The sequence below is a fragment of the Notolepis coatsorum genome (assembly GCF_963971535.1).
Source record: "Notolepis coatsorum genome assembly, chromosome: 5".
Taxonomy (NCBI): Eukaryota; Metazoa; Chordata; class Actinopteri; order Aulopiformes; family Paralepididae; genus Notolepis; species Notolepis coatsorum.
In genome coordinates, this window is record NC_140169.1 from 38,190,848 (window position 1) to 38,212,307 (window position 21,460).

The following is a 21,460-nucleotide window of genomic DNA, read 5'->3' on the forward strand; positions in this document are numbered from 1 at the left end:
CCCTCGCCCCGCTGCTGTTCCAGCTCCTTTACGCATTATACGCATTACGTCTGGGTGAGTTTATTTGACTGTCTTGATCATCTCCGTTTTCGTGTGTTTCTTAACACTGAAGATAACCACCTTTTTATTCAGACAGTCACTCACCCAGCGTGTGCCTCTGTTTGTTTTCACTGGGATATTATTTTGGACGTTACATCTCCCACTGTGTGTTTGTTCACACCGAAGATAGTATTCACTTTGGATTGTTTTTGGAACTTTGCTCTTTGTGTATTTTACACGAAGATAGTTTTTACTTTGATAACTTTTGTATTTGGACTAGTCACCTCTCCTGCATCTGCTCTGTTTTCCCCTTTGTACTTTAACCCTCTCCTCTCTCCCTCTCGGCCGCCGTTACCCACCTCGGAGATCTGCCGAGAGAGTTCTGCAGAGCGGCCCTGATGTTTCCCACCAGTCCTCCCAGTCCTCCCTGTCCCCAGCCCGCCTCCGCGGGCCTCTGTCCCTGTTCTCCCCTTTCTAGTCCTCCTCGTCCCCAGCCCGCCTCCGCGGGCCTCTGTTCCTCTGTCACCAGAACCTGGCCCTCTGTTCCCCAGAACCTGTTCCCTATGTCCCCCAGTACCTGTCCCTCTGTCCCTAGTTCTCCCCTCTCTAGTTCCTCCTAGTCCTCCCGTCCGGTCCTCCTAGTTCCTCCCTGTTTCTTCCAACCTTCCCCTAGCGTTCCCTTAGCCTTCCCTTAGTGTTCCCTTAACCTTCCCCTAGCGTTCCCTTAGCCTTCCCTTAGTGTTCCCTTAACATTCCCCTAGCGTTCCCTTAGCCTTCCCTTAGTGTTCCCTTAACCTGTTCCTTCCCCTCTTGTTATTTCCAGTATTTTGTGTTTCTCCCTTAAAGGGACAGTGCCGGTTTCCCTTTGTTTCAATAAATGCCCGTTTCTTGGCTTACCCTCATACCTGTCTTGTGTTGTGCGATTGGGGTCGGTTACAAACCATAACAGTACGACCCCACCAAATCGACGACCCCAGCCAGCACAGACGGTGTATGTTGAGTTTGCCTTTTTTTTCTTGTTCCCTCTAGTTCCCCTCTAGCTCCCCTGTTAGCTCCCCTGTTAGCCCTGTTGGCTTCCCTGTTAGCCCAGTTTAGCTCCCCTGTTAGCCTGTTAGCTCCCCTGTTAGCCCTGTTGGCTTCCCTGTTAGCCCTGTTTGACCCCCCTGCAGCTTGTTAGGCCTCTACTACCAGCATGGCCCCTGTCTGCTAGCCTTGCCCCGGCTGCTAGCACAGCCACTATGTTTTATGCAGCCCTTGCTGCTGGCATGGGCCCTGTAGCTAGCCATGCCAGGCAGCTAACCCAATTCCCTCTGCATGGCCCCGGTCTGCTAGCTTGGCCCCGGCTGTTAGCACAGCCTCTATGTTAATGCAGCCTTGCAGCTGGCATAGGCCCTGTAGCTAGCCAGGCCCAAGCAGCTAACCCGGTCCCTCTGCATGGCCTCCACTTTTTTGTGTAGCATCTCACACTGCTAGGACTGCCCCTTCAGCTAGCAGGGTCAGTTTTCTCCCACTGCTAGGACTGCCCTTTCAGCTAGCAAGGTCAGTATTCCCACTGCTAGGACTGCCCTTTCAGCTAGCAAGGTCAGTATTCCCACTGCTAGGACTGCCCTTTCAGCTAGCAAGGTCAGTTTCCCCACTGCTAGGACTGCCCTTTCAGCTAGCAAGGTCAGTTTATCTCCCACTGCTAGGACTGCCCTTTCAGCTAGCAAGGTCAGTTTTATCCCCACTGCTAGGACTGCCCTTTCAGCTAGCATGGTCAGTTTATCCCCACTGCTAGGACTGCCCTTTCAGCTAGCAAGGTCAGTTTATCTCCCACTGCTAGGACTGCCCTTTCAGCTAGCAAGGTCAGTTTCTCTCCCACTGCTAGGACTGCCCCTTCAGCTAGCATGGTCAGTTTGCTCCCACTGCTAGGACTGCCTTTTCAGCTAGCAAGGTCAGTTTATCCCACTGCTAGGACTGCCCTTTCAGCTGGCAAGGTCAGTATTCCCACTGCTAGGACTGCCCTTTCAGCTAGCAAGGTCAGTATTCCCACTGCTAGGACTGCCCTTTCAGCTAGCAAGGTCAGTATTCCCACTGCTAGGACTGCCCTTTCAGCTAGCAAGGTCAGTTTCCCCACTGCTAGGACTGCCCTTTCAGCTAGCAAGGTCAGTTTATCTCCCACTGCTAGGACTGCCCTTTCAGCTAGCAAGGTCAGTTTTATCCCCACTGCTAGGACTGCCCTTTCAGCTAGCATGGTCAGTTTATCCCCACTGCTAGGACTGCCCTTTCAGCTAGCAAGGTCAGTTTATCTCCCACTGCTAGGACTGCCCTTTCAGCTAGCAAGGTCAGTTTCTCTCCCACTGCTAGGACTGCCCCTTCAGCTAGCATGGTCAGTTTGCTCCCACTGCTAGGACTGCCTTTTCAGCTAGCAAGGTCAGTTTATCCCACTGCTAGGACTGCCCTTTCAGCTGGCAAGGTCAGTATTCCCACTGCTAGGACTGCCCTTTCAGCTAGCAAGGTCAGTTTATCTCACACAGCTAGGACTGTCCTTCCAGCTAGCTTGTTCTCTCATGCTGGTCCAGCCCTGTCTGCCAGCCTAGCTCCGGCAGCTAGCGCAGCCTCTATGTTAATGTAGCAGTACAGCTGGCATAGGCCCTGTAGCTATCAGTGCCTTGGCAGCTACCCTTTCCCCCTGCTAGCCTAGCTCGGCAGCTAGCGCAGCCTCTATGTTGATGTAACAGTACAGCTAGCATAGGCCCTGTAGCTATCAGTGCCTTGGCAGCTGCCCTTTCCCCCTGCTAGCCTAGCTCGGCAGCTAGCGCAGCCTCTATGTTGATGTAGCAGTACAGCTAGCATAGGCCCTGTAGCTATCAGTGCCCTGGCAGCTACCCTTTCCCTCTGCTAGCCTAGCTCCGGCAGCTTGCGCAGCCTCTATGTTGATGTAGCAGTACAGCTAGCATAGGCCCTGTAGCTATCAGTGCCCTGGCAGCTAACCTTCCCTCTGCTAGTTCTTTTCCCGGTGCTACCATGGTTACCCCTCTGCTCCTCTAGTTACCCCTCGGCTCCTCTGGTTACCCCTCTGCTCCTCTAGTTACCCCTCAGCTCCTCTGGTTACCCCTCAGCTCCTCCAGTTGCCCCTCTGCTACCCTAGTTACCCCTCGGCGACCCTGTTTCTTTTGCTAGCCCCACTCTTGTGGTGGCTTCCCCTGCTGGCTTGGCCAGTACCTTTTTGTTTTTGCCTTGTTTTGCCCCCTGCCACTCTGTCTGTATTTTTTTTGGGTCGCCGGGTGGCTCCCGTTGAGGGGGGGGTACTGTGAGGTTTTTTCCGCTGCTCACCAACTTTCTCTGTTTTCTTTAAGCCTACTGTTTAGGAATTCTCTTCTCACTCACTCTCTCTAGCCCCCACCCTCTCGTTCTTTACTCTCGTTTACTCTCAGTGGCCACACCTGGACTACCTGTCATTATGTGTTTGATTGGTCTGGTGCCGAACTCACACTTTTAGTTCGATTATCAATTACCTCTCGCACCTGTGGTGGCAGGCTAATTAGTTCCCCTGTGGGCTTTAAATACCAGGGCTCTTCCCCTCGTTTCGGCGTGGGGTCGTGTTGTAGACATGCCGTATCATATTCTCAAACATCAAGACTCCTTCGGGAGGTCCTCTGTTCTGCCTATGCTGTTTTGATTCTCCGGCGTAGAGATGTTGCTCCAGCCTTCGCCTGCTGTCGCCGTTGCCTGAGGGGGAGACTGGTCTGCGCTCCCTAGACTTCCACGGGAGGCATCCCAGTGATCCACTTCAGACCCCCGCGCAGCTATCGACCTGACGCACATCCAGACCAGCGCGCAGACGCGCATCTTCCAGACCTTCGAGCTTGGCACGCTCAGAGCAGACAGTTGTGCGCGCACAGTGCAATACTCCAATTCAGCCATTGGCAATTCAGCTGTTGGGTGGCGGGCGCTGCTGGTTCTGCGGCTCTGCAGTTGCATAATATTGGTATGTGCTTCGTTGGGACTGGGAGGCGGAGATATAATAGTCATCACGCAACGTTTATATTTCACGATAATGTTGTCGTCTCTCTCTGCCAAATTTCTCAGTTATTCGCTTGATATAATTAATACAAATGTCCAATATAACGGAATTCGTTAGCTCATAAAAATGTGATTATAACACACTGTTGTTTATTAATGTCGGCTGACTGCCCACAGACACCTATTTGATTTAAAGTCAGCAGCAGCACGAAGTCTCTAGACTTATTTATTTATTATTTTTTATGTTTGCATTGGGGGGTGCTCGAGCTAGGTCGGCAGGTGACAGGGGGTGCGCGGCCAAAAAAGTTTGGGAACCGCTGATCTAAAGAGTTATGCTATGCCATTTGGATTCCAATCACTGTCTTTTTATACAGAAGATTGTCTTTTTTGTATAGAGAAATAAAACCATCTTTCCTTTGTTGTGTAGGAAGATGATTGTTGAATCAACTTTCCTATCAATTCTGGATTATGGGGATATAATTCACCGACATGCTGCTGCCTCCATGCACACTTACGCCGGGGACAGACCAGAGGCACGCGCAGGCATGCACAGGTTTCGTGCGAGAACAGCTCGCGTGGCCGTCCACACAGAGTCCAACTTCAGAGCAGGCGGAAGCGCCGCGGATTTACATTGGAACAGCTGTAAATGCCTAGTCTATATGCAAAGTCAGTCCCCGTTTGAAGATTTTTTTTTTAAGATTTCCAGTTCCAGCTATTCTGTAATTTTCCATTTTGCATGTATAATCCGTTATTATCTCATTAATTAGAATGTTAGAATTCATTTTGGAATGATGAAATCAGTGTGACTGTACTCCTCGTTTCGGCGTGGGGTCGTGTTGTAGACATGCCGTATCATATTCTCAAACATCAAGACTCCTTCGGGAGGTCCTCTGTTCTGCCTATGCTGTTTTGATTATCCGGCGTAGAGATGTTGCTCCAGCCTTCGCCTGCTGTCGCCGTTGCCTGAGGGGGAGACTGGTCTGCGCTCCCTAGACTTCCACGGGAGGCATCCCAGTGATCCACTTCAGACCCCCGCGCAGCTATCGACCTGACGCACATCCAGACCAGCGCGCAGACGCGCATCTTCCAGACCTTCGAGCTTGGCACGCTCCTCCGTACCAGCGCACAGACGCGCATCTTCCAGACCTTCGAGCTTGGCACGCTCCTCCGTACCAGCGCACAGAGACGCGCATCATCCAGACCTTCGAGCTTGGCACGCTCCTCCGTACCAGCGCACAGACGCGCATCTTCCAGACCTTCGAGCTTGGCACGCTCCTCCGTACCAGCGCACAGACGCGCATCTTCCAGACCTTCGAGCTTGGCACGCTCCTCCGTACCAGCGCACAGACGCGCATCTTCCAGACCTTCGAGCTTGGCACGCTCCTCCGTACCAGCGCACAGACGCGCATCATCCAGACCTCCAAGCTTGGCACACTCCTCCACGCAGACGCACCCCAGATGCGTCTCTCGGTTCCGGCGCGCACTCCAAGCAGTGGCGCACCACTCTGACCTCGGCTCGGACAGCCGGCTCCCCGGTGGCGACGCTCTCGCCCCGCTGCCTGTTCCAGCACCACTCTGACCTCGGCTCGGACAGCCGGCTCCCCGGTGGCGACGCCCTCGCCCCGCTGCTGTTCCAGCTCCTTTACGCATTATACGCATTACGTCTGGGTGAGTTTATTTGACTGTCTTGATCATCTCCGTTTTCGTGTGTTTCTTAACACTGAAGATAACCACCTTTTTATTCAGACAGTCACTCACCCAGCGTGTGCCTCTGTTTGTTTTCACTGGGATATTATTTTGGACGTTACATCTCCCACTGTGTGTTTGTTCACACCGAAGATAGTATTCACTTTTGGATTGTTTTTGGAACTTTGCTCTTTGTGTATTTTACACGAAGATAGTTTTTACTTTGATAACTTTTGTATTTGGACTAGTCACCTCTCCTGCATCTGCTCTGTTTTCCCCTTTGTACTTTAACCCTCTCCTCTCTCCCTCTCGGCCGCCGTTACCCACCTCGGAGATCTGCCGAGAGAGTTCTGCAGAGCGGCCCTGATGTTTCCCACCAGTCCTCCCAGTCCTCCCTGTCCCCAGCCCGCCTCCGCGGGCCTCTGTCCCTGTTCTCCCCTTTCTAGTCCTCCTCGTCCCCAGCCCGCCTCCGCGGGCCTCTGTTCCTCTGTCACCAGAACCTGGCCCTCTGTTCCCCAGAACCTGTTCCCTATGTCCCCCAGTACCTGTCCCTCTGTCCCTAGTTCTCCCCTCTCTAGTTCCTCCTAGTCCTCCCGTCCGGTCCTCCTAGTTCCTCCCTGTTTCTTCCAACCTTCCCCTAGCGTTCCCTTAGCCTTCCCTTAGTGTTCCCTTAACCTTCCCCTAGCGTTCCCTTAGCCTTCCCTTAGTGTTCCCTTAACATTCCCCTAGCGTTCCCTTAGCCTTCCCTTAGTGTTCCCTTAACCTGTTCCTTCCCCTCTTGTTATTTCCAGTATTTTGTGTTTCTCCCTTAAAGGGACAGTGCCGGTTTCCCTTTGTTTCAATAAATGCCCGTTTCTTGGCTTACCCTCATACCTGTCTTGTGTTGTGCGATTGGGGTCGGTTACAAACCATAACAGGTGAAGCGATGTCGAGATTCATTTGGTTTGGCAGCGAGAGCTAGATTTGCGAGAAGCATGCAGCCGCAGAGCAGACAGTTGTGCGCGCACAGTGCAATACTCCAATTCAGCCATTGGCAATTCAGCTGTTGGGTGGCGGGCGCTGCTGGTTCTGCGGCTCTGCAGTTGCATAATATTGGTATGTGCTTCGTTGGGACTGGGAGGCGGAGATATAATAGTCATCACGCAACGTTTATATTTCACGATAATGTTGCTGTCTCTCTCTGCCAAATTTCTCAGTTATTCGCTTGATATAATTAATACAAATGTCCAATATAACGGAATTCGTTAGCTCATAAAAATGTGATTATAACACACTGTTGTTTATTAATGTCGGCTGACTGCCCACAGACACCTATTTGATTTAAAGTCAGCAGCAGCACGAAGTCTCTAGACTTATTTATTTATTATTTTTTATGTTTGCATTGGGGGGTGCTCGAGCTAGGTCGGCAGGTGACAGGGGGTGCGCGGCCAAAAAAGTTTGGGAACCGCTGATCTAAAGAGTTATGCTATGCCATTTGGATTCCAATCACTGTCTTTTTATACAGAAGATTGTCTTTTTTGTATAGAGAAATAAAACCATCTTTCCTTTGTTGTGTAGGAAGATGATTGTTGAATCAACTTTCCTATCAATTCTGGATTATGGGGATATAATTCACCGACATGCTGCTGCCTCCATGCACACTTACGCCGGGGACAGACCAGAGGCACGCGCAGGCATGCACAGGTTTCGTGCGAGAACAGCTCGCGTGGCCGTCCACACAGAGTCCAACTTCAGAGCAGGCGGAAGCGCCGCGGATTTACATTGGAACAGCTGTAAATGCCTAGTCTATATGCAAAGTCAGTCCCCGTTTGAAGATTTTTTTTTTAAGATTTCCAGTTCCAGCTATTCTGTAATTTTCCATTTTGCATGTATAATCCGTTATTATCTCATTAATTAGAATGTTAGAATTCATTTTGGAATGATGAAATCAGTGTGACTGTACTCCTGAAAAAGTATAGTATGGTTTATTTGTATTGGGAAAGATACAGACACATTAGCTGGTTGAACAACATCTATATGTGTGGTAATAATGCAGATATTGAGTGTATTTCTGTGAAAATGCGCGTGGCGCACGCCACAAATTCCAACCGAAGCAAAAAAATTCGCTTCCCTCCCGCCCGCCCACGGCCGGTGTGAACAGCGACGCCCGTTAACACATTGACCGCCGGAGGTCGCTGTGGGCGTATGGCCGTTTGTGCCAGCGCTTTGTTCAATGGAGAGAATGCCGTGTTTGCGAGTGCTAAAACTATATAAAATATTATAGCTATGGATCTAATAACGTTGTCGATTGTCAGTGAGTTTCTTTTGGTCAACATGCAAAAAACAGATTTTTTTTCATCCGTACATTTCCGTTTTATACCGTGGTGAATATGAGTATAGTTTGAGTGATTCTGAGTAATCCCAGGAAAAGACGCAAAAACAGCCCTTTAGTTAAATCCACTTATCACGTTGCCATTTTTCGCCTGATTATCGAATCTTCCTGAAATCAACGCTAGATTATCGTTATTATGTCTCCTCATGCACACATGAAAGGGGGCTTGTAGCGGGGCGCCCCTCCGTGCTGTGATGTGACCAACGGGAAACAGCACACACACATTCCACACAGACAGCTTCGATCGCGGGAGAAAAGAATATCAGAGCAACGCAAGATTGGATATATACTGTCCTTACCTTGTCTCTGATGTAATGCAATAAGAAATAATCCAATTATCTGATTGCCATTCCAAGTACTGGTCGCGGGAGTCCGTCCCACGTTATCCGGCATTGCATATGGACGATGGGGGGGGGGGGGCCTAGTCCATGCATCGTTCGAAGCGCCTGCCTTGCCGGAGTATTTAAACCTAGCCTGCACGGCTCAGCTCGGCCCAGAGAACAAACTACATCGTTTCAAATGGAGTGCAATAGCGGCCGCAAGGCATTAGAGGGGCGGTATTGACCGTCTGCCAGCTCAGACACATTCAGAACAGCATGCACAGGCTGGGAGCATGTCTATGTTCCCCGGGTCCTATGTTCCCTGGGTTCTATATTCCCCGCTCGCGATAAAAAGGGTCTTATGTTCCCCGGGTTCTATATTCCCCGCTCCCGCTACTGTTAAATAATTACTAAATTCCACGTAGCAATTCTCCATAATACTGCAGGAGACACACTGATACATTCCACTACACAGCACAGCCCTCCCCCTTCACTCACTCTCACTCTCACTGTCACACACACACACACACACACACACACACACACACACACACACACACACACACACACACACACACACACACACACACACACACACATACACACATACATACATACATACATACATACATACATACATACATACATACATACATACATACATACATACATACATACACCCTCACTCCCAACACACACACTGACTCCTTTGGTGAGAGATCTTAGCAGATTAGCCAGATCAAATAATTCAACTCATTGTCACAAAATGCCACAAGCCAACTAATATACAACCCGGTCAACCACTGGTCAACATACCACAGTCTCCATTAATCACAGATCATTATCATAGAGACACACACGCACAAATGCGCACGTAAATGTGCGTACCACGCACTTGTGCACGGCGGACATACAGGCGGACCAATACACACAGACACACAATGTGCACGCAGGACGAAGACCACAACCACACTGATCGATTGGGGGACCAATAAAACACCCTGACAGAGAAACCACTGGACTTCACTTCACTTCACTTCACTTCTCTGCTGGACTGGGACTGGACACTACTGCACTGACTGGACTGGACGGACGAGACTGGACTGACGGAACAATGACTAGACTGCATTTTCTTTCTTTTATACTCGACCGGCCGGTTGTAACAATCTAGATTTCAATTGTACCTTGCTATATTCACCTTTTATAATACTTTGCTTATTCACTTTTTATATTACATTGCTTGTTCACTTTTTATAATAAATACCTTCAAAAGTGTTTCATCTCTTATATCTTTAAATATCTTATTACAACTTTCACGACTGAGTCTAAAACGTGACAACTTGGCGTTCCCTGGGTGGGCCTTCATTCGGACTTACCAACCTGTTTGCGGACAATATTGACTGGACATCCACTTTCAAAGGTAAGCAGAAAAACCTGTTACGTTAAGTCAAAATCTGCATAGTTAAAACAGCCGTTATGAGTGGATGCATTCTCATTATTGTCTTGTGAATAAGTTGCTAAAAATATAAGTAAACCTGTTGAAATGGATATAAGCAAGGTGCAATCTACACTTCTAAAACTTTTTAATTTTTTTCCCTCACACTGCCACTCTCTCTCTCTTTTTATTTATACTTTTTTTCTCCCCAAATACCACTATTTAAGTCAGGGTCGTTTATTTAGGTTAGAGCCACAGGTTAGAGCCACAGGTTAGAGCCACAGGTTAGTGCCACAGGTTAGTGCCACAGGTTAGAGCCACAGGTTAGTGCCACAGGTTAGTGCCACAGGTTAGAGCCACAGGTTAGAGTCACAAGATAGAAATACCACTATTTAAGTTAGAGCCGCAGGTAGAAATACCACTATTTAAGTTAGAGCCGCAGGTAGAAATACCACTATTTCGGTTATGAGTCACGTTATACCCATATTGGATATGGTTAGGTTATGAGTCACGTTATACCCATATTGGATATGGTTAGGTTATGAGTCACGTTATACCCATATTGGATATGGTTAGGTTATGAGTCACGTTATACCCATATTGGATATGGTTAGGTTATGAGTCACGTTATACCCATATTGGATATGGTTAGGTTATGAGTCACGTTATACCCATATTGGATATGGTTAGGTTATGAGTCACGTTATTGCCATTTCAGTTATGGTTAGGTTATGAGTCACGTTATTGCCATCTCAGTTATGGTTAGGTTATGGTTTGGTTAGAGTCAACGGTTACTTAGAACCAGGATAGAGTCACATTATTGCCATCTCAGTTATGGTTAGGTTATGGTTATAGTATTGTACATTGTATTATACAGGCTTAGGTCTTTGGGCAACACAATGCCAGGCAGTTCTGCCCATCTTCTTGTATTTAACGTCCATATAAGCTACAAGAGGGGCTGCAACGTATAATTAGCAGAATCTTAAATTCTAAGTGTTATTATATGTCCAAATGTGTGGAATATTTATTATGTCTTAGAGGCTATATCCATAGGTCGTTAGCTGTTTCCTTGCCATGGTGTATATTTGTCAGATATTGTATGATGCAGGCTCCAGGCCTCGCTGTCGGAAAACGGTGTGTGTAGAGTGCTATAGTAATGAATGGTATATATACATTGCTATAACTGTTCTTGGTAAGGTGACCATTATCGTTATATTAAAATGAATATACTGGTGGTAGGGGGGCCAACCTATTGTTGTTAAAGTATATATCGTTTATATTGCATGGTTGTGCTGCTCTGCGAGAGAGGGGTCCTGGTTTCGCGGACTTTTGAACCCTTGCAGCGGCCGCGCGAGGGGGCAGGTCTGTGGAACCGCTGACGGTTGAACCCTCTTCACATTGCAGTTTCAGACTATGCGTTGACGATTAGATGAATGTATCTAGTTAATTAAAGATAGGCGGGTATATGCTCCAAATCTGAGAAGGAGCGGGTATTATATTATATTATTATATTATGCTATATAAGCAGTTGTGGGAGCGGGTATTATATTATATTATTATATTATGCAGGCAGTTGTGGTTAGTTTATGTGGAAGTGGGTACCTGACTTCTCGCTGCGACCACTCTGAACACCGCCGTGCGCACTGCCGGCCCACCACGGATGCGCGACTCGTGGGCTGGAAGCGATCGTTTTCGTTTTGGTTGGATACAGAGGCGTGCACCACGCGCATATTCACAGAAATATTATACACTCAATATCTGCATTATTACCACACTTATAGATGCTGTTGAACCAGCAATCTTTATCTTTTCCAAGGCGAATTAACCATATTGCGGAGTACAGTCGCACTGATCATCATTCTATAATGAATTCTGATATTTTTTATTTTTTTTTATTGGTCTTTTTCCCCCTCCATTTTCCTCCGATTTTCTCCCATCCCAATGTTAGTCGTATGCCAATTCCCAGTCCCTTCCTGATCGCTGCGCACTTACCCCCCACAGTCAGATCATCTGGGAGAGTGGAGGCTACCACGTGCTTCCTCCGACACACGTCCAGCCAATCACCGCTTCTTTTCACCTGGCAGAGCGGATTCTCATTGAGAGGGCGTAGCGTGTGGGAGGACCACACTATCCCCCTCACGTCCAATCCGCGCTTAGCAGGCGCCCCGACCGAACTGTAGGAGTCGCTGTTTACAACGACCCGGACCCACCCCGCCAGCTTCTCCCACCCTCTGATACAGCCAATTGTATCAGTGCAGACGGCCAGCCAAGCTGGTGACAACCCCGGAGCTGTGAGCTGGATTCGAACAGGCAAATCCAGCTCAGCTCCGGGGCTGGTGACGAACGCAATCTCCGCTTGGCCACCTAACCGCCTATGAATTCTGATATTCTAATTAAATATATAATAGCTGGTTATACATGCAAAATGGACAATAGAACACTGGAACTGGAAATCTTTAAAGACACATATGGACTGTGCATTTACAGCTATTCGCTTTCAATGCAAACCCGCGAGTGTCTGAGGGCGTTTTCTGCTCCCAGCCGCTGCGTCCTATATCAGGGTTTTCACGTATTACATATGCATGAATAAACGTATTATTGATAAACGCAAGACACGAAGACCATAAAGTATAATATGCCTAGTGGGGCGATACAGATATCATTTTCATCGTTCATTCGTTTGGCTCTGACAAACATAACCTTCCATGGAATAAAATATATACCAAAGACATGAAAATTGCTTTAATTCCGGACTCATGGTCCAGTTCGTTGCATGCCGATTAAAGACCCCCTAAAGAGGTCCTGCATTATATATTATTACATGTTATAGTATACACGCACGCTCCGGGGGAGCGTTTTCTTTTTTTATATAATTGTTTTGATTGATTGAAACGGCTCAATACATACAATTGTTAAGGGGATGCAGACCAGAGAAATGCTTTCGTCTTGTTTACATCAGGGTCCCCCATTTTCAATTCATCATAATCATCATCATGTTGTTGTTGTTATTATTATTATTATTTCTTTGGTCCGCGGCGCGGGGACTATTAGTGCCGCTTGCGGTACATAGTAGATGTGTAACGTTGCGGGACCACGCACATAATTCACACAGGACTGCATTGATGAAGACGCACATGTTGGAATATAGAGCATACAATACTGGGACGCGCCGCCTATTTTATTGAAGCGACGTGCGCTCGATCGAGGCATGTTCCTGCCGGGGGCAACAGAGAGCCACCGCGGGCTGTTATGTTTTCATTAATTGTTTTCTTTTGGACGATGTGGACCCTTTGCGTTCGGTTCAGCCGACATCCACAACTTATTATTACCCGGCCCAAATAGAAACGCGTCTGGTGGTATTATATGCGTCGGGCGTGTTGTCAGGATGGGGGGTGTGTGACACTGACAAGCGGTCACTGCACTAATCATAGAACATTATGTTAATGAAATTGGAATAAGGATACTACAGTTACTATAAATAGGAGAAGCGGGTCGATAAAACCAGGTGTTTTGTTTTTTCTTTTGATAAATGGGAGACGTTTTTATTTGCGCAGGCAGCGCCACCACGCTCCGATGCAAGACAAGCATGCATTACACCACTCACAACCTCAGTATGTGCATTGCATGATGGTGCAGCGTGACCGCGTCTCTCTCTCTCTCTCTTGCATCCAACAAGTCATGTGTCTGTATTTTGTAATCAAACTGACAGATGGCTGGCCGTGCACCACGAGGGACAGGGGGCGCGGAGCGACGGCAGGACCTCACGTGCTGCCAGGACAGGGGAACCCACGAGGGAGGTCTAGGGTTTTTTGGCCCCTTTTCACAACAGGGTTATCGGCAGCAGCGGAATGATACAACCTATTGCTATGTCTGCGGGGGCAAAGGTCACTGGGCACGGAATTGTTATCAAGCTCCCCCCCGGCGCCCTCCCACTTGCCCCCATCAGCAGCAGGTCCCGCCCCGGAACACGCTGGCATCTACGGGCTCTGACGCACACGCTGACTGCGCGGACACCACACCCACTTCCACCTCGCTCTCTCTCCCTATTTGATCCTTATTTTACGTTCTTTAAATTTTTTTGGGTGTAGATTTTGTATTTTTTCTTTCTACTCTTTTTGGGTTTTGAGTCTGGTTCATTTTAAATTTGCCGTTTTATTCTAATCTCTGTCTGGATGTCATTTTAATGTGTTGGATTGATTGGTAATGTTGGCGGGGAGGGCCGCTGTTCTATTCTTCTCTCTCTCTCTCTCTCTCTGTGACTCTGGGGCGGGCAGCGGACTTGATTCTGCTCGGATCCCACACGGACCCAATACTCAGCCATGGATTCCTCTGTCAAGGGGGGACGGGCCATGGTGACAGCTGGACCACACTGACAGCGACAGGCCAGCTCATAGAGGAGAAGAGGTGGAGTATGAGACATTGGAACACTGAGTTGTGACGTTACATCCCGGTCGAGGTCCTGCTGGGCCTGGCGACCTGGGGTCATGGGATAACGCGGAGCAGCGGTGCAGAGGACCCCCCCCGCTGTGAAGCCATGGAGCGGTTTGGACGAATACGGGTCTGTCTTTGTCGGATATGTTTGTGTCACTGGTGCCAGTACTCTTATCATCAATCGGGGTGGTGTCGGCCGACCGGCTGGTTGCTGCTGCACTCACCGAGGACAAGGACTCCTCCTTCTTTCCAATGTTAAAGGGAGACGGCGAGCCAGATGGGCACTCGCTGAGGTTGGCGGAGGACGATCGCGGGGCGATACGTTTCTCTGTATCCTACACCAGGGGCACTAGATGCCCATGAAAATCTCCCTAATTCTATGCATGCCCATGAAAATCTCCTTAATTCTATGCATGCCCATGAAAATCTCCCTAATTCTATGCAAAGTCCCTTCAAATCTGCCACTCTCCCGTATGTCTCAGACCGTATGCCCCGTGTACAGACCGTATACCCCACCGTATACCCCGCCCCCCCTCCTGCTGTCCCCTCTGCTCCATTCCCTCTGTTCTCTACTCCAGCCCCTCCTCCCAATGTCCCCTCTGCTCCGTTCCCTCTTTACTCTCTGACTGTGCAGGAAGAGGAGGACTGAGTGGCCTCTGGGCTGTCCGTTGCCACGTATTACCAGATCGTGATATCCAGATATGGGAGGAAGCTATGCCTAGTCTCTCCTCACCAGATAACACGGACTCTCCTGTACCTGATACCGGGAGAAGAAGCCTAATACTATAGGACTCCAACCTGTTCCGGCTCTGTCTCCTACTCTACCATCTCTCTCATCTCTCTCTCTGTCCCTCTCATTGACCGCACCCAACTCTCTCTCTCCTCTGGGCCCCCCATAAATGTGGTCACACTCCACAAGCCCAACTAGGTTAAGTGCAAGTCTGATGTGTTAGTATTGGTCATCCCATGCGTTGAACATTGTGATTAGAGATGCATCACGGACATCGGACGGCGGTGGAGTTATTTTTTTTTGTATTTTTCAGGTTTTTAGGGGCCTTTTGACAAACAACACCCAACAACACCCATGGGTGCTATCGTTATTGGAGCTGACGTTGTTTTGTTTTATCCATTTATTTTGGCAGGGGCGGACCAAGTTCACATTTACTCTGGTGAAGGGGTTGTGGCCACAGCCCCCCACCGGGCTATATGTGACTGGTTCTCTTCTTCCGCTTGATTGTGGTCCGGGCTGATATAGGGAGCCACGGATTGCTGTTGTACACTGTTATGTTCTGTTTAACAACTCACAGTGAGTCTGATGTACTGTGAGCTGCGCCAAGGGCCGTCACCATATATATCGGGACATGGGACGATGTGAGCTTTTTATCCTCCAATTATATCATAGTTTTGAGCGAATTATTATTCAAGTATATTCTTTAGTAGGCCGTACTTTCTAGGCTGTAGATTGTCTCGGGAGGTTTTTTGGCCACATGCAGGACTCTGTTTGATGAGACCAGTAGAGAAGTTGATGATTGTGATGTACTCTCGTGATTTGCGCTATGCGACGGATGGATTATTATGTTGAATCGGCCGGTGGTTTTGTTGTTTTTTGTTTTGGAAATGTATTGTTTGATTGTTTTTTGATGGTTTTTGCTGTAAGGTTTTTCTTATTATTTCGTTTTTATTCCTAACTTCGTTAGGAAAGGGGGGACTGTTAAATAATTACTAAATTCCACGTAGTAATTCTCCATAATTTGATGATTTGATTTGATATTTTTTATTTTCGTGTCTTACATACAGATGTATGCCCAGCCCATATGGGCTTACAAGACACATAACAATAAGTATATAATAATATACTTTACCAATTACTTAACAAATGACATAGACCACGATGGCCATAAAAAAAAGAAAAATACAAGAAAATACAATAAAACGTAATATAACACAAGCTGTACTCAATGTAAATAAACAGAAAAACAAGGTGAATTCAAATACAATTATATAGGATACAGTGTGTTTTGTCTCAGGTGCCATGCCTTCTCCAAAAATCCTGCAAAACCGAAGATGTCCTCCACAAAAAAACAACTCAACATACAGCTCTCAGACTGCCAAAACAAATCTGGGTTTACAATTTGAATTTTTTCAAATAAAGCCCTCCTCAAAGTGGTGTACAAAGGGCAATAAAAAACAAAATGATATTCATTCTCCACCACTCCCAGATCACACAGAACACACAACCGCTCCTCCTCAGGTTTACCCTGGAATCTACCCACTTCCATAATACTGCAGGAGACACACTGATACATTCCACTACACAGCACAGCCCTCCCCCTTCACTCACTCTCACTGTCACACACACACACACACACACACACACACACACACACACACACACACACACACACACACACACACACACACACACACACACACACACACACACACACACACACACAATCTCCCACACACACACCTACATACATACACCCTCACTCCCAACACACACACTGACTCCTTTGGTGAGAGATCTCACCAGATTAGCCAGATCAAATAATTCAACTCATTGTCACAAAATGCCACAAGCCAACTAATATACGACCCGGTCAACCACTGGTCAACATACCACAGTCTCCATTAATCACAGATCGTTAACATAGAGACACACACGCATAAATGCGCACGTAAATGTGCGTACCACGCACTCGTGCACGGCGGACATACAGGCGGACCAATACACACAGACACACAACGTGTACGCAGGATGAAGACCACAACCACACTGATCGATTGGGGGACCAATAAAACACCCTGACAGAGAAACCACTGGACTTCACTTCACTTCACTTCTCTGCTGGACTGGGACTGGACACTACTGCACTGACTGGACTGGACGGACGAGACTGGACTGACGGAACAATGACTAGACTGCATTTTCTTTCTTTTATACTGGACCGGCCGGTTGTAACAATCTAGATTTCAATTGTACCTTGCTATATTCACCTTTTATAATACTTTGCTTATTCACTTTTTATATTACATTGCTTGTTCACTTTTTATAATAAATACCTTCAAAAGTGTTTCATCTCTTATATCTTTAAATATCTTATTACAACTTTCACGACTGAGTCTAAAACGTGACACTACCCGCTCCCGAAAAAGAGTTGTGTGAGGGCCGACCATGTCAGCTTGCTTAATTGCTCTGTCATTACGGTAGTGTTCTCAAATGTACACGTCACAACAACAAAAAAGGTCCTATGTTCCCCGCTACTTCCGAAAAAGCGACAGAGTTGTGTGAGGGTGTAGATAGATGGTGCAACATGTGTAATTGTATAATTGTGTATGTGTGTGTGTTCTAGATGTAACAGTACTGTATATCTACTCCAGTGCCATCTGACAGATTCGGCCTTCAGACGCTGCTTGCGTGTAACAGAGATGTATATCTGTTATTTAGTTAGGCCTACTGGACATTTTCGTTGACATAAGTAGATTTTTCGTTTTTGTTTATTTATTAAGTTAATATAAAGCGTGTTTAGAAAGCTCTTTAAGTGGCGAGTGGCGTCTTTTTCGTTGTCCGCTTATATCTCGCCAGAGAGATACAATGTTGATCACAATATCCTGATAAGGCGAGTCCTTATCACAAACTGTCCCAAAGATATTACATTTTTGCTAAACATGTCTAGTGTTGCACCCGACTTCAGTTAATAGCCAAATTGCAGATTGTTTGGAGAATATTACTTTACTATTTCTCTAATATATATCAGACCGACTATAGCTAGGCTATATATTTCAGCTATAATTTCCTAACAGAGAAACTACCACCACCTAAAACATCCTTATTATACCTTGTTTTATCCATAGGCAGTAGCACTTTGAAGGTATAATAACTTTGGTGGACAGCGCCTTGGTGCTGAAGTGTCATTCAAACTATCCTTACTTAAATATGACTGTGATGGGCGACGACGGCACCACACATGTGAACAGTAACAATGCAATTAATTAATGTCTTGTTGTAATTAGTATATACCCAATGTCATGCGTCTTCTTGAAGCGGATTCAGCTTGTTTTGCTCAGATTTGACGTCAGTTTAAAACCCTTCTACTCCTATGGCATATTGAATTCCGCCTGGATCTTTTCTTTTTATTGTGCGCTGTAGCATTGTCAAAGAGTAATTGCTTTAGCCCTTTTCCCTTTGTAACTTCATCCTTTATCTTTCAATATCTTATTTGACGTTACTATACGATATAAGTGTGTATCAAAAGACGGAGCTGTTAATGCGTATTGAAGGTTTGTGTCCCCGGGTAAGCTATATTCACGTAAGTCGCATATATCCTCAACTATCCACAACATCAGAGCGCATCAGGTGCATGATGAAATAGAAGATATAATTAACACATTAACTGCCACAGAGTTTGCCTGTCTCATACCACTCTCTGCCACCACTCTAAGGCTATGGAGATGTTCACCTTCTTTGCAGGGCTATAACTGTATTGCTAAATTGACATTACTATGGCCCATTCAACATCGATTATCTATCGTTCAGGATGTAGGAACATTATACTTTTTCATTCATAGATTCATACGAAAATACCGTCTAGAATATAAATATGTTTTTATCGTTTTCTGCAGTAATTCCTAGAACGTGAGTTATAGGCATAAACGCATATATAGATTATCAACTGCCGTTTGTTGCCGATACACGCTATATTAAAAATTTCAACTGTACATGATCCTAAATGTTATGACTCATCATGTGTGATGGATCATACTGGGTCTGCGTTGTGTTTGATGTTAAATGAGAATGTCCCGAGGGGGAGTCGAACAGGGGGCTCCCGCGTCCACGGGCGATGACACAGGCCGCTGCACTAAGAAGTGAATTCACTCCTAACTACCGTACCTATGCGTCTGTTAACCCTGTTATGGGGAAGTGAGTTTAATTTACCAGCCCGCACTGCCACAGTCACTCGTCAACACACCTGTTTCCGTGACTGTGGACATACCCACGGGCTTCCCCGTTACACATGCACGGATGAACGGGGGGGGGGGTTGTTTATAATTCCGTGATCGTCAGTAAATGCTTTATGTAGTATGGGTGATATATTGATCAGAGCAGTTTGCATTAATAATAATAAACAAACACGCTGAAAGTAACGTTACTGTCCTCTTACCGTTCGCCGATGAGACTGGAGGAAAAAGATCCAACTTATTTGACGGCGATCTACTAGATCCATTTCCGGTTTGTATAATAAGCATGACCTTGAAACACGTTGTACGATGTTATTGGCGCCCAATGTGTTAAGAACAAGAACACGTCAATAACACTTTAAAATACTCGAGTGACTGAGGGACATTTCCCGATGAACTCGAATCTGTTGCACCGCCGGCAGCAGAGCCTTTATTTCAGCGGGGAACATAGGACCCTTATTTCAGCGGAGAACATTGGGCCCTTTTTTTGTTCGGGAGCGGGCGGGACCGGGGAGCATAGAACCTTTATTTCGGGAGTGGGGAACATAGGACCCTTTTTCTTTTTCTTTTTTTAAGCGGGAACATAGGACCCGGGGAACATAGGGATGACCCCCACAGGCTCCCCCGATGAATTATAAATAGCAATAGCGAATAAAAGAAAAACGGATCTAATAACGAGTATACTCGTGGTTGGCGCTCCACGGTTGGGCGGCAATAACGAAAATTATGCAAATTACGTCACGCGCACCAATGCGCATCTGCGGATGCGGATTGCGGAGCGAACTATATTTGGACGCAAAAGTGAAGCGCTGATGGCTCACCCGCCTCACGCCTGCGTCCCTTGTTTGGTGTGTTCGTGCCGTTAGGCGCTTAAATTCTGTTTACCACTCAGCCCTGAGGTTTATTACCGGTGATAGCTACAATACTCACCACTGTATTATAAAGTCGGTGTCGTATATTATCTAGATCAAACATGTGAAAATATCAATGGAACTGTACAAAATAATATTAGACGAAAATGCTGATTTGACAGAGGGACCACAGGAAACTCCAGGAGAAAATGGTGTCCTCTGTGGCACCAGGCTAAAAGAGGTTGAGACACAGTGACTCCCCCGACCAGGTGGCTGACCTTTAAGGTCATAAACTGACCCCTCAAGACTATATTGAGATGGGCAGGAAGGAGTGGTATGTACTTTAGCTAAAGAAGAACAAAAGCTTACTTTAAATGACCCATTTCCCCCACGGGCGAACCTATGTGGTAAGAGATAAAAGAGGAAGGGTATTATCTTTGAAGAAACAGGAACTAACAGGGACACATATCTTCACATCATATACTGAAAATACAGTTGAGGTCAGAGGTCTTATTGACACTAGCTGAGCAATTTCAGGTTACGACACGGCAGCTGGTCAGAAGACTAAGGCCTCAGAGGTCAGAAAGGTAACACCAGACCATTTGGAATCTCCCCTTACACATCCGATTTGACTGACTTTTAGGACATACATTAACAGGCTCAAGGATATTGGAATTTAAGCAGAATGCCACCAGTTACACATTAACTATAGAATAGATAGACTAGACGGTTTTAGACCTTGAGGAAATAGATAAAACTGATGGCTTTGTCAGAGAGATTAGTTAGATGGCCTTAGAAAACAGTGCAATCAATAGGTACTAAAAGTGAGCTGTCATACAAAATCACATTAGATAAATAGGTTTGGCAGGCATGAAAAGTTGACAATAAGTGAACCAAATACAAAGACACAGTTTGTAAATTAATGTTAATACTGAACAAAATACTTAGTGATCAAATAAAGCTAGAACTAGATTAAAGATTACTTTAGAATAGAAATACCACCAGTAGGATGAAACTCCCAAATAAGGCAATTTCATGAGTTACAATATGGACATAACTCTTAAAAATATAAGGATAACAGTAAAACAATAAGAATGCATTTAATTGGTAAATATTAGAGGTTAAGGGTTATACCATTTGCAAATGTGGTGTTTCATGGAGACTAGAAAATTGTCCTACACTGTGAAAATCAAATTACTGTGAGGTTTTGTCCGCTGCTCACCTACTCTTTCCTTCCTTTTAGCCTACTGTTTAGGAATTCCCTTCTCACTCACTCTCACTAGCCCCCACCATCTCGTTCTTTACTCTCGTTTTCTCTCAGTGGCCACACCTGTACTACCTGTCATTATGTGTTTGATTG